This window comes from Anguilla anguilla, chromosome 11 (assembly GCF_013347855.1).
Source record: "Anguilla anguilla isolate fAngAng1 chromosome 11, fAngAng1.pri, whole genome shotgun sequence".
Classification (NCBI taxonomy): Eukaryota; Metazoa; Chordata; class Actinopteri; order Anguilliformes; family Anguillidae; genus Anguilla; species Anguilla anguilla.
In genome coordinates, this window is record NC_049211.1 from 37,665,086 (window position 1) to 37,677,675 (window position 12,590).

Consider the following 12,590-nt stretch of genomic DNA (forward strand, 5'->3'; position numbering starts at 1 on the left):
GTTAGCTGCCAAAATAACTGCCAAAAGATTTTATACACATCATACACATCCCTTGTTACTTGGTTAGTTTTGCTAAAAAGGAAAGCAATTCAACTGACAACAATTGACATATGAGAACACAGCCCCCAGCTGTCAGAACAAATTAAGTGTACGTTTTTAAATTGAGATTCTGGAAAGAGAACAGTTGAGAACAATTGTTTTCTGGCACTGGTCTTCGGATTTAAAGATGATCCACATTTTGGCGAAGTAGGCTAGTGCCGTTCAGTCTCATATCAGCCTCTGGCCTACAGTGTAACTTAATTTTTTTTGCCACTTCGCTGAGGAAGGCAGCATGGCAGTACTGTGTATACACCTTTGCACATTCTAAGTGCAGGTCTTGTATTATGTAATATAGAGGCTCTCAACAGGGGGGCAGGGGCCCAAAAGGGGGCCTCAGGGGGCTGCTGGGGGGCCTTGAGATAATAGAAAATTACTGAACGCTTCAGTCACAAAACATCAAGACATAAGTAGTTATTCAGCTAAATAAATTACACAAAGCAAGTAAATATCCATCCATCCATCCATTATCTATACCTGCTTATCCTGGTCAGGGTCACGGGGGTACTGGGGCAGGAATAGATCCTGGACAGGCACTCATACCATTCACTAACCATTCACTCACACACTCATACCTATGCAATTTAGAGTCTCCAATTAGCCTTCCTGCAAGTCTTTGGACTGTGGGAGGAAACCGGAGTACCTGGAGGAAACCCGTCCATGGGGAGAACATGCAAACTCCACACAGAAAGGCCCAGGCCAGAATCGAACCCACAACCTACTTGCTGTGAGGCGACAGTGCTACCCACTGTACTATACTATAACAACCTTTTTACTGTCTGTAGTTTTCACACTCTCATATGCTTGCTATGAATAGGAAAAAGGAAATAAAGAATGATTTTTGCTTTTTAAATATTTGAGGGTTACTACACTTATACAGTTTTATGGAGTTAAATGGAATACGCTTGTCTAACTGCATTGGAGAGTGTAAAGAAAGAGTAAAGATGATGACAGGCAGACCGATTATCATGTCTCCTGTGGGGGGGGGGGGGGGGGGGGGGCACTGATGTAGTGTACCAGAGGTCTCCAACCCTGGTCCTTGAAAGTCACGTGTTTGTTTCATAGACTGTCAAAAAAATATTGACCAAGTCACTGTGACGTCACCCATTGACTCTCCACTGGCTTGATGAAAAGTGTTTTGAAGCCCAGGAAGTGCAGTTTGTGGGCGCCGCCATGTTGTACTGGAGCCAGAGACTTCACAGCAGGGAAAAGGGAGACCCTTATATGGGCAGGAAGTCCGGTTGTCCACTAAGCGCGTGAGATACAGTGACTCGGCAGTGACGCAAACTGTCCCTGATTCGTTGCGATTGACTAACATAGAAATGGGTGGCTGAAGCACCTACACTGGACTGCTGCTCGTGGGCAATGTCTCTCAACAAGACCAGGAAGTGAGCTTCAAAAACGCAGCCCGGTTTTGCAGACCCAAAAAACCAATTGAGGTGAGTGAACTGTGTCATCAGCTAGTTTAATTAGTCAATTTAAAGCTGATTAACATCAAAGAGCGGAAGACCCTGTGGCTACCCAGAATCATGGTTGAGAGGCCCTGTTATATACAGATTTACTGTGGTTGATTCTATATAGGGCCAGTAAGGGGCGGTGTTGCTTCACAATTTAACATTGACTATTGCCCAAGTTAAGTGTGTCCAACTGGCAAAGCTACATACCGTGTAAAAAGGTTATTTTGACATAGCCATTTGTGCAATTAAACAGTTTTTAAAGGTGAGGGGTTTTTTGTTGATCAATATTGCTGATAAATACTTTAAACTCTTTATTCTTATTGGTTTATGCTTCAACCTTTATCTTTTATTATTTGAACCAATATTTTTTCCTCAATTCTGTTGAGGTTTTTTATTTTTGTTTTTTAAGTCTGGATCTGGGTTCATGTTATTGGAGCAGCAGCACAGAGGAGCTTTGTGTGTGTGTGTGTGTGTGTGAGTGTGTGTGTGTGTGTGTGCGTGTGTGTGTGTGTGTGTGTGCGTGTGTGAGTGAGTGTGTGTACAGGGCCTGATGTAACTTGAAAAGGTAAGCCAAACTCTTACGTAAGAGCAGTGTAATGGGCATGCCATGCTTACTCCCCTGTGGGCTAATAGGGAAATGTGGAAAATGTGAGTGGACTCACAGCCCACAATCAGCCCAGTGTGTTTGGATGAGGCAGAGTGTTGCTGTGGATGGAGTGTATCTTGGCCCCTCCCAGCATTGACCTGTGTTTGCGAGACAGGAAGTGAGGTGGGCTGGGAGGGGCTGCATGTCATGTGACAGGTATCCCTCACCTCCCACCTTTGCGCAGGGGGGCACACATTCTCTCTGCCCCGCTCCCTCCCAGACACGTACCACCCCTGCCTCCAATTCACCCAAAAACAGCACCTCAGACAGCGGGGGAATATTGGCCTGCTTATGTCTGGTTTCAGGGGAACTCCAATCTTCAGTCCAATGAGGTAAGAGGAAGGGAAGCTGAAGCATCTGAACTTAGAAGCGTAGTCCATGCACACAGAGACACACACACAGACACACACAGACATGCATGCGTACACACACACGCACACACACACACACACACACATACATGCACATACATACATGCGTACGCACACACACAAATGCATGCATACACGCACACAACAAATGAATGCTGAACTACTGTTATTGAGAGAGAGAGAGAGAGAGAGAGAAGAGAGGGGTGGGATAGAAAGAAAGAGAGAGCGAGAGAGGGAGAGAGAGAGAGAGAGAGGCTATCCCTTTGTGTAATACTAGGGAGAGCATAAAGCCTTGGGCTGATCACCCTGTCGTGCCATATATTCTCGTATATGCACTTCATGTAATAGTCTATATCTGGGAGTCAATTTAAAGCAGAGAGGATGAGAATCATCGTGTGCAGTTCTATCCGCTTATAGATGAACATACTATGTTGAATTTAACATTGCTCAGTGCTCACTTTTACCCTGCTATAAGTTCACTTTCACACTTCAGAATGTTAACTTTAACACTACAGAATGGTAAGTTTAACATTGCAGAATGTTAAGTTTAACACTGCAGAATGTCAACTTTAACACTTCAGAATGTTAACTTTAACCCTGCAGAATGTTAAGTTTAATACTACAGAATGTTAACTTTAACACTGCAGAATGTTAAGTTTAAAACTGCAGAATGTTAAGTTTAAAACTGCAGAATGTAAGTTTAAAACTGCAGAATGTTAACTTTAATACTACAGAATGTTAACTTTAACACTGCAGAATGTTAAGTTTAAAACTGCAGAATGTTAACTTTAAAACTGCAGAATGTTAACTTTAACACTGCGGAATGTTAACTTTAACACTGCAGAATGTCAACTTTAACACTGCAGAATGTTAACTTTAACACTGCAGAATGTCAACTTTAACACTGCAGAATGTTAACTTTAACACTGCGGAATGTTAACTTTAACACTGCAGAATGTCAACTTTAACACTGCGGAATGTTAACTTTAACACTGCAGAATGTTAACTTTAACACTGCAGAATGTTAACTTTAACACTGCGGAATGTTAACTTTAACACTGCAGAATGTCAACTTTAACACTGCAGAATGTTAACTTTAACACTGCAGAATGTTAACTTTAACACTGCAGAGTGTTAACTTTAACACCGCTCCCTCCAATGGGCATCAGAGCCTTGTCTTTGCTTACCAGAGTCTTAACTGATCCACTCCTTCTCTAACTCTCCTGACATTGCCACTTGTGCTCTGACCCCCTTCATCGTCTCCTCTGACTTCCCTGAGGCAGAATAAACTCCCTGTCAATAATCAGAATAACCGTCATCATCATTACAGAGACAGGATGCTGATATGTGACGCGTGCACACGTTGCAACTGTGTGTCTTTGGGACATGGCTGTTAATATTCCCCTGAGGTCGGGACCAAGATCACGCAGCTTCAGGGATAGAGCAGGACCCTGTTTCACAAAGCACGATTACTGAGTTAGTTTGGTAACAGTGCTGAGTAAAAACTCGGAGCCATCCCAAGTCTGGGACATGGACTGCAGTAAAAAAAAAAAGGAGCTGTGCCGGGTTTTACTCAGCACAGTTACCCAGCTAACTCAGTTATGCTGCTTTGTGATACAGGCCCCGGGCCTGTATGAGCTGTGCAGGGAATGCACACTGCTCAGCCCCCGCCGCTGCTCAGGTAGCCCCAGTGCACAGGTGCGGGCTTGTTCTACACAGAGTGATCTCAGTCATCAGAGGGTTGAGAGGGGGATAAAGGGTAACACCCAGAGAGAGAGGAAGAGATAGGGAGGAGGAGATGACAGAAAAACTATGGAAGTAAACACCAACAACAGGTTAATTGGTGGTGGCCTTTGCGTTTAGCCTCCCAAAAAAGATGATATATGATGATATATATACCCAAGCAGCAGATAAGACACTGTGTCTGCTTGCCCTGGTGTGTATATGGGCAGCCATACAGATAGCTCTAACCAACCAACTAAATGACCAAAGTCTGTGCTCCTTCAAACAAGCTGTTCAGCCACAACCCAACATTATTCAACAGTTTATCTGATAAAGTGTGACAACATGCACTCAAATTCACACCCTGGACACACACAAATTCACACACACACACACACACACACACACACACACACAGAGATACACACACTGAACATACACACAGATTCACACACTGAACATGCATACACAGATTCGCACACTGAACACACACACAGATTCACACTCTGAACATGCACACACATACACACACTGAACCCACACACACACACACACACACCCATTCACACACTGAACATACACACAAATTCACACACGGATTCACACACTGAACATGCACACAGATTCACACTCTGAGCATACACACAGATTCACACAGATTCACACACTGAACACATACGCTCAGCACACTCTGAACAAACACAAAGATTCACACACTGAACACACACTCATCACTGGGCAGGAAGAATAGAGCCAAATTTTCATTGCCTTGTTAGGACACAGTTAGGATTAAATTCCTGACCGTGGGGCCCATCCAAATTATTTATACTAATACGAATGTAATCATATTCAGATGTCATTTTACAAATAGTACATAGAAAGTGTTTGGCCAGTGTGCACATTTTAAAAGGATTCTGGGCCCTGGTAAGAAGTAAATGAAGAACATTGTCTAATTACACATTACGCTCACTCTGATACCACATCATTCTCTTTTTACATCACACTACAGTCCTTCTCTATCATACAGTATTCCTATACTGTACTGGACTCCTACACCTTGCTCTTATAATAGACCATCTGCTGTTCTCTCTCTACTTCACACAAGTCATGTTTTTAAGATTAGGCACCATTTAGGCACCATGGCTTCACAGAGCTTCTCCACCCTAGCTCCCCAGTGGTGGAACGAACTCCCTGTCCCTCTGAACCTCTCCCTCACTACCCATCTTCCGCTGTGGTCTGAAGATGCATCTCTTCAGTCTATACCTGGACTAACTGCCACCACTCCGTATATCACTTCACTTTAAATTCCCCCTTTCATGACGCTCATGTTACATATACCCCCATTCCAACACTTTTTGTAATTTGTATTGTCCTAATATTGTAGCTTGTTCTTCTGCCTAGTTTGGCTTGGCATAAGTTAGGTCAGAATAGTGTTCTCTGTGTGAATGGAACTGTGTTCTTGGCTAGAAATAGCTGTATGAAATGAGTATCATACCTTATAGAACCTGTGTTTTGTAGTTGTTTAATGACCATGGTATGCACTTTTGTACATCGCTTTAAATAAAAGCATCTGCTAAATCAATGTAATGTAATTTACTTGCAGTTTGTCATAAAATGTGCTTGAGTTTCACTTCCAGAACCCCAGTTTTTCCTCTTACCACTGGGGATATTTATTTATTTATTTTTATTTTGTTTTACCTCACTGCTTGCTTTTTGGGGGGGTTAAGACCTGGTGTTCTCTCAGTTCTGCTTCTGTGGCTCTGCAAAGCGTCTCTGTGCCTGTTCTCTGTGAAAAGCGCTGTGCAAATAACGCTGGTTTGATTTGATCTGAAGAACAGCCTTGCGCTCCCCCAGGTAGGCAAATGTCATAATGTTCCGGAACACTCGGATCAGGAGAGAAGCAGAGAAAGGGTTAAATATGGGCGTTACAGTACTCACTCTCCCTCAACTATGTGCTCTCTCCCTCTCCCTCTCCCTCTCTCTTTCTCACTCTCCTGCTCTCTCTTTACTATCTCTCTGTCTCTCACTCGTGCTTTTAAGAGAATATCACCCATTGACTGGCTGGATGTCGGAATAGCAGCCGTGCAGAAGCTGGGAGCCTTGAGGCGGATTCTATGAGTAAAAACATTGAGGACAAGAGTTCCATATCTCCCACCTGGATCCCTTGGATCTTCAGCAAGGGTGAGTGGTTCTGACAGATTAACTTCTTTTCCTGGGATGTCTGTTTTAACAAACTTGATTGGCTGAGCTGACGGGCCTTTCTTGACAGAGCTGCAGTCTTGATTCAGGCAACACTACACTTCACTTCTTCATTCACAGAGAGAGGGGATTTTGGGTCACTTTGGCAAGTTTTCAAATGCAGTGTGGCATTCCTGATGTGCAGTGCTTGCAGTGAGAACGCTGCATATTTTTAAAAACGGTCAGTGCTCACCATGGGAAAACCGTGTCTTTTGAGGTTCTACTTGCGAGTTTTCTCTTTTTGTGGAATAATTTTTGTTCTTCCTGCATATCTTAGACTCTTTTCCATTCAGCCTATACAGGTCAGACCACTTGCAGCCATAATTCATGTGGAGCAGGAGCTGTTCCACCACCCTGTAGCTCAACGGTCTCGCAGTTCCCCTCCCCCACCTGAGTAGGGTGCATGTGGGTAACCAATCCAAAACTTCCACAGCAATCTGAGAGGCACTCAGCGATCTGATCACTGACAGAATGACAGAGACCTGCGGCAGCTGTAGGTTTCCAAATGAGCTGCGGGGGAGGGGGGAGGGTGGGGGGAGGGGGGCTGGGAGCATGGGTTCCAGAGCAGTGTCGGGAACACCGTGGCCCAGGATCGTGAGAATGGTTGGGAATATGGTGACTGGGGATTAAAGCGCAGGACTGGGAATATGCGGAGCAGGGTTTGAGAGCAGGGTTGGGAATATTGGGAATATGGTGACTGGGGTTTGAGGGCAGAGTTGGGAATATAGGGAATATGCTGACCAGGTTTTGAGATCAGGGTTGAGAATATGGGGATTTTAAATTGATAGCAAGGTTAGGAATATGGTAACGTGGCTGGAGAGCATAGTGAGGAATATGGTGGACCTAGAGACGGTGTGTTAACATGGCGAGGGTAGGAGTCCTACTATAGGGGAAGACAGAGCGAGCATTGTGTACCACTTTTTACAGAGAAGTCCCAAAGACGTTTTCCAGAGTAATAGAAGGAGGCTTGAGTTCAGAACCAGGCCTGTATTCCCAAAAGCAGCGAGGTAAAAGAAAACTTCCTAGTGGGATGAAAAAACTATCAAGCGGGGGAAAGACACATACAACATGTCATGTCTGACACCTGCTGCTACAGGCCCCAGCCACCTGAAATGACTTTGTTATTTAGTATGTGAAAGAACACCAGTGATAGACCTATGAGATCCTCCAATATAAATGCCCCAGGATTCAACATATCAATGAATTATGCAGGTAATTGCAAACGTATTGGGACAGGGACCCAACCTTTTGCTTTTTCAGTTCTGTATTCCAGCACATTGGATTTGAAAAAAAAATGATGAATATGAGGGCAAAGTGCAGATTCTCAGCCCTAATTTGAGGGTATTCACATTCATATCAGGTGACCCGTGCAGGAATTACAGCCCTTTTATACATAGTCACCCCATTTTAGTGGAGCAAAAATAGTTGGACAAATGAACATAATTAGAAATAAGTTCATCATATTTAGTACTTGGTGACAAATCCTTTGCACTTGATGACTGCCTGAAGTTTGTGACCCATAGACACCAGACGCTGGGTATCTTCCCTGGTGATGCTCTGTCAGGCCTGCCCTGCAGCCATCTTCAGTTCCTGCTTGTTTCTGGGGTGTCCAGTCTTGTCTTCAGCCAGTGAAATGCATGTTCAGTTGGATTCAGGACAAGTGATTGACTTAGCCAGTGAAGAACATTCCAGTTTTCAGCCCTGAAAAGCTCCTCGTTTGGTTTAGCGATGTGTTTGGGATATTTGTCCTGCTGCAAGGTGAAGCACTGTCCTATGAGACATTTGGTTGGATCTGAGCAGATGTTTCTGTACACTTCAGAATTCATCCTGCTGCTGTCATCAGCAGTCACATCATCACTGAAGACAAGTGAGCCAGTTCCAGTGGCAGTCATACGTGCCCGATCCATAACATTGCCTTCATCATGATTCACAGATGGGGGGGGGGGGGGGGGGGGTGCTTTAAATCATGAGCAGTTCCTTTCCTTCTCCACACTTTCCTCTTTCCATCATTTGGTACAAGTTAATACTCTTCTAATCTGTTCAGTTTTTTATATACTTTTTTGCCCCAGCAAACTCTAACCTGTTTCTAAACTCTAAACTCCAATGCTCCACAAAATTATGTTATGCTGGTGTAGTGCCTACACCCTCTTGATCTGTTTGACAGCTGAAAAGGGGTTTTTCTTCGCAATTAAAAGTATATGGTGGTCTTCTGTGGTGTATCAGGTTGTTTTCTAGCTTCTTGTATCATTGATTTTGTCACACCAAATGTTTTGGCAAAGTCTGTGATCGATTTATTCTGATTTTTCAATCTCGTGATGGCCTGTTTTACTAGCGTTGGCACTTATTTGGTCCTTATGTTGAGAGACTTCCTGTCTCTCACCCCGTGCATGCTGGGATAGGGTCCAGCACCCCCGTGACCCTGACCAAGTGGGTGTAGATAATAGATGGATGGATCTTGAGAGACAACAGCAACAGATTCCAAATGAATATTCCACATCTTGAATCAACTCCTGACCTTTTTTTAGCTTTCCTGTGCAAAGACACACAGGCGGCTGAGAAACAGCTGAGCAGCTAATTGTCCAATTACTTTTCCTCCCCTAACATAGGGGGGGGGGGGAGGGCTACGTCTAAAAAGTGCTGTAATTCCTACACGGGTCACCCAATATGGATGTAAATACCCTCAAATTAAAGCTGGCAGTCTGCACTTTAACCTCAATTTTTTTTTATTTCAAATCCAATGTGCTGAAGTGCAGAGCCAATACCACAAAACATTTGTGTCCCTGTCCCAGTACGTTTGCAATTACCTGCATAATTCAGTAATATTTTAAATCCTGGGGCATTGATACTGGAGGATCTCATAGGTCTATCACCGGTGTTCCTTCACATAATAAATAAAATGAAGCCATTTCAGGTGACTGGGGCCTGTAGCAGCCACACATGACATGTTGCAAGTGTCAAAATGTAGAAGAATTACATTGCTTGCAAATGCAATGAAGCCGTCTGTAAATTCGGACACATTGTAAAGCTGTTGTGCAGCAGTGGTGGTTTTTTTCTTTATCTCAGAGACCCGTGTTGAAACAGTGGAAGCAGCACTCTATGTAAATGTCACTATGGAAATGTCATACTGACACAGAGTCATGGCAAGTTTGGGCACGGTTATTGAAAAAGGCTCCCGCTGCGGTCTTATGCAACAAAGGTGACACAACCTGCGGCATGTCAGTGCTTCTGAAATGTTTGGCAGCCTTTTCACAGCCAATAAAAAATTTCCTGGAAGTGGGAATTTAGCGGGTGCACAGCCTCTGACGAGTCTACTCTTGTGCCCTGATTCAGAGAGAAAGCATTTCGGGACAAACCCCTGTCCCGTTCACAAACAGGCCAGAATACTGTCCAAGCCTTCCAAATGAGTCACGGGAGTATTAATGTTTTAAAAAAATATATTGTCTGCTTTTGTATCTAAGGCCAAAGAAAGATATCCAAATAGATCATTTAAAAACCAAAATCAAATGTAGTACAGAATGTAACGGACTTTGAATGCAACTAAAACTAATATTTTAATATTTGCATCCCGCTGAAATCTTATTTAGATAAATTCAAATTCATCCCATAAATTGACCCGGCGGGTTGTTCTTTGAAAGGAATAATGCTGCTTATTGAAGACGTGTGTGCATGTTCTTAGCTTATTATTCCTGCTTTTATTGGTGTTAGGTGTGAATTCTGTTACGGTCCATGTAGCAGAAATGTAGCAGAGTTCAAAATAGAAAATGTTAGCCAATGTTTATCTTTCCATATATTCCATATATTTCTTTTGTCCTTATAGTTAGTATGAATACAGTGGTACATACATATTTTGTGGATATTATTCAAAATAAATGTTCAAGCTAAAGGGGAAACTTTCTCATGTTACTGAAACTGCAACTTCACATCTTCTCTCCTGTCTGGAAAAACTATAAACCGCATGGTACAGTCTGGGAAAGTTCGGCAGTGGGGAAAGGAAAACAATGGATCACTCAGGCTTGTGAAAAATGTAACCAAATATTGATGTCATTGGGCTCAGACTGACTTCAACTGACATAATTTGTGAAATATTGGCTGTCTCAAAGCTGTGTCTAGTAATTTCTTATGCCATGTATGGATCATGGAAAGACACCCAATGGCAAATAAAATGGCTATTTTAATGTTTGCTTTTTGCAGAAGATGGCAAGTAAGCAACTGATGATGATGATTATGATTAGAAATATTGTTTATTTGTGTTTTTAAAGTGATGTTATTTGTTAATTTCAAGGATAGTTTTTTTCAGTCTTTCTTTATATCAGCATGTTGTGTGCCCCATGGTTCCACCACTCACCATTCACATCCTCCCTGCTCCTGTTCATTCACCTCCTCATTACCCTTCTTCATTCACCTCCCTCCTGCTCCTCTACATTCACCTCCTCACTGCTCCTCTACATTCACCTCCTCACTGCTCCTCTACATTCACCTCCTCACTGCTCCTCTTCATTCACCTCCTCACTGCTCCTCTCTGCACCTCCTCTGTTGTCCCTGCTGACTGTGCTCAGTGAGATTGCAGGCCTCAGTATGGGAAACACAGTTCTGTGCTCAGCTGAACGGGGGAAGTCTAAAGATAAGAAAGGAGGGGGAAGGCTGCAGCTCACGTGTCTCTTGCGTCCCCTTAAACGGCCTGGAAATTTTCCTCTCAGCCTGAGCGCGAATGTGCAGCAGGGCGGAGGTGACAGAGGCAGAATGAGGAAAAGGGAGTGTGCTGGAACAGCCCTGAAGAGCACTGAGCAGCCCTGAAGAGCACTGACTGAGCAGCACTGAGCAGCACTGAGCAGCACTGAGCAGCACTGAGCAGCACTGAGCAGCCCTGAACAGCACTGACTGAGCAGCCCTGAACAGCACTGACTGAGCAGCCCTGAGCAGCACTGACTGAGTAGCACTGAGCAGCACTGAGCAGCCCTGAGCAGCACTGACTGAGCAGCACTGAGTAGCCCTGAGCAGCACTGACTGAGCAGCACTGAGCAGCCCTGAACAGCACTGACTGAGCGGCCCTGAGCAGCACTGACTGAGCAGCCCTGAGCAGCACTGAGCAGCACTGACTGAGTAGCCCTGAACAGCACTGACTGAGCAGCACTGAGCAGCCCTGAGCAGCACTGAGCAGCCCTCAACAGCACTGATCAGCACTGAGCAGCCCTGAGCATCACTGACTGAGCAGCACTGAGCATTAGAGTCCACTGCAGCATGTTCCACGAGGCTGTCGTGCAGTCCTGTTCCCGTTTCCATATCTGCAGATGTGCAGTCACACGCAAACGCACACAAACGCATGCAGTCCCGCGCCTGACCCTGCGAGACCGGCCAGCTCTCAAGGCTGAGATCTGCGGCAGCTGCTGGGTATTATAAACGCTGCGTGGAGCTGAACCTGGAGCTGCCCCAGAACCGGAGCGCTCTCAGCCACGTATGCATCCCACGGCGCTCAGCTGGAGAACGGGCCATCGAAACCCGAGAAACCTTTCCTGCCCTCTACCTTTTTTTAAACAATACATTTCATTCGACAATTAACTGCTCATTTCTGGATTTTTACGGTTAAAACTTGTCTTGTGTTATCATATTACCACCTGAATGGTTTTTGTATTCTCGTTTCCTGAGTTCATTTTACATTGCAATCAAAGGCAAGCAAACTGTTGTGTCACTGTTACGCTTACAAAGGCTATGTATTTATGTGAAAAGGCAGAGGTCCTGTAACTGGCCCCTGGGGAATTCCTACAACAGTCTACTCAGATGCTATCCCTCTTATTGCCACCTTTAGTGGTACTTTCTGCCTTCTTTAAGTGTACATGCAGTACATAGAGTACATTCAGAAGGTCGAAAGAGTCTAAACCTCAAACAAACAAAAAATGTTAAAAAAAAAAGATTTGTAAGATATGGCCTCCCTGATGGTGCCTGAATCCAAGACAAACTCGTAACTTATACCTAATGATAGATTCCAAGTTTTATAAGCAATGCATGTTAAACTCAAAGGCCTGTGCTTTTCTGGCTCAGAACAAATTCCTTTCTTACTCATAT

General features: G+C 44.2%; 1 protein-coding gene across 3 annotated transcripts in view; it reads left to right on the forward strand.

The window, feature by feature from the left end:
• The first annotated feature begins 1,516 nt into the window (after nucleotides 1-1,516).
• The window catches only part of slc38a5b (solute carrier family 38 member 5b), a 33,174-nt gene continuing 22,100 nt past the window's right edge, over nucleotides 1,517-12,590 (forward strand). Inside the window, exons 1-2 of one of the 3 annotated variants that reach the window (XM_035380742.1) lie at nucleotides 1,517-1,535; nucleotides 6,333-6,473. The gene's annotated coding sequence lies outside the window, so the exon portion shown is untranslated. Of the gene's footprint in view, nucleotides 1,536-2,365; nucleotides 2,532-6,255; nucleotides 6,474-12,590 lie in introns of those variants that run through there. The other 2 variants (XM_035380741.1, XM_035380740.1) reach the window with 2 other exon arrangements.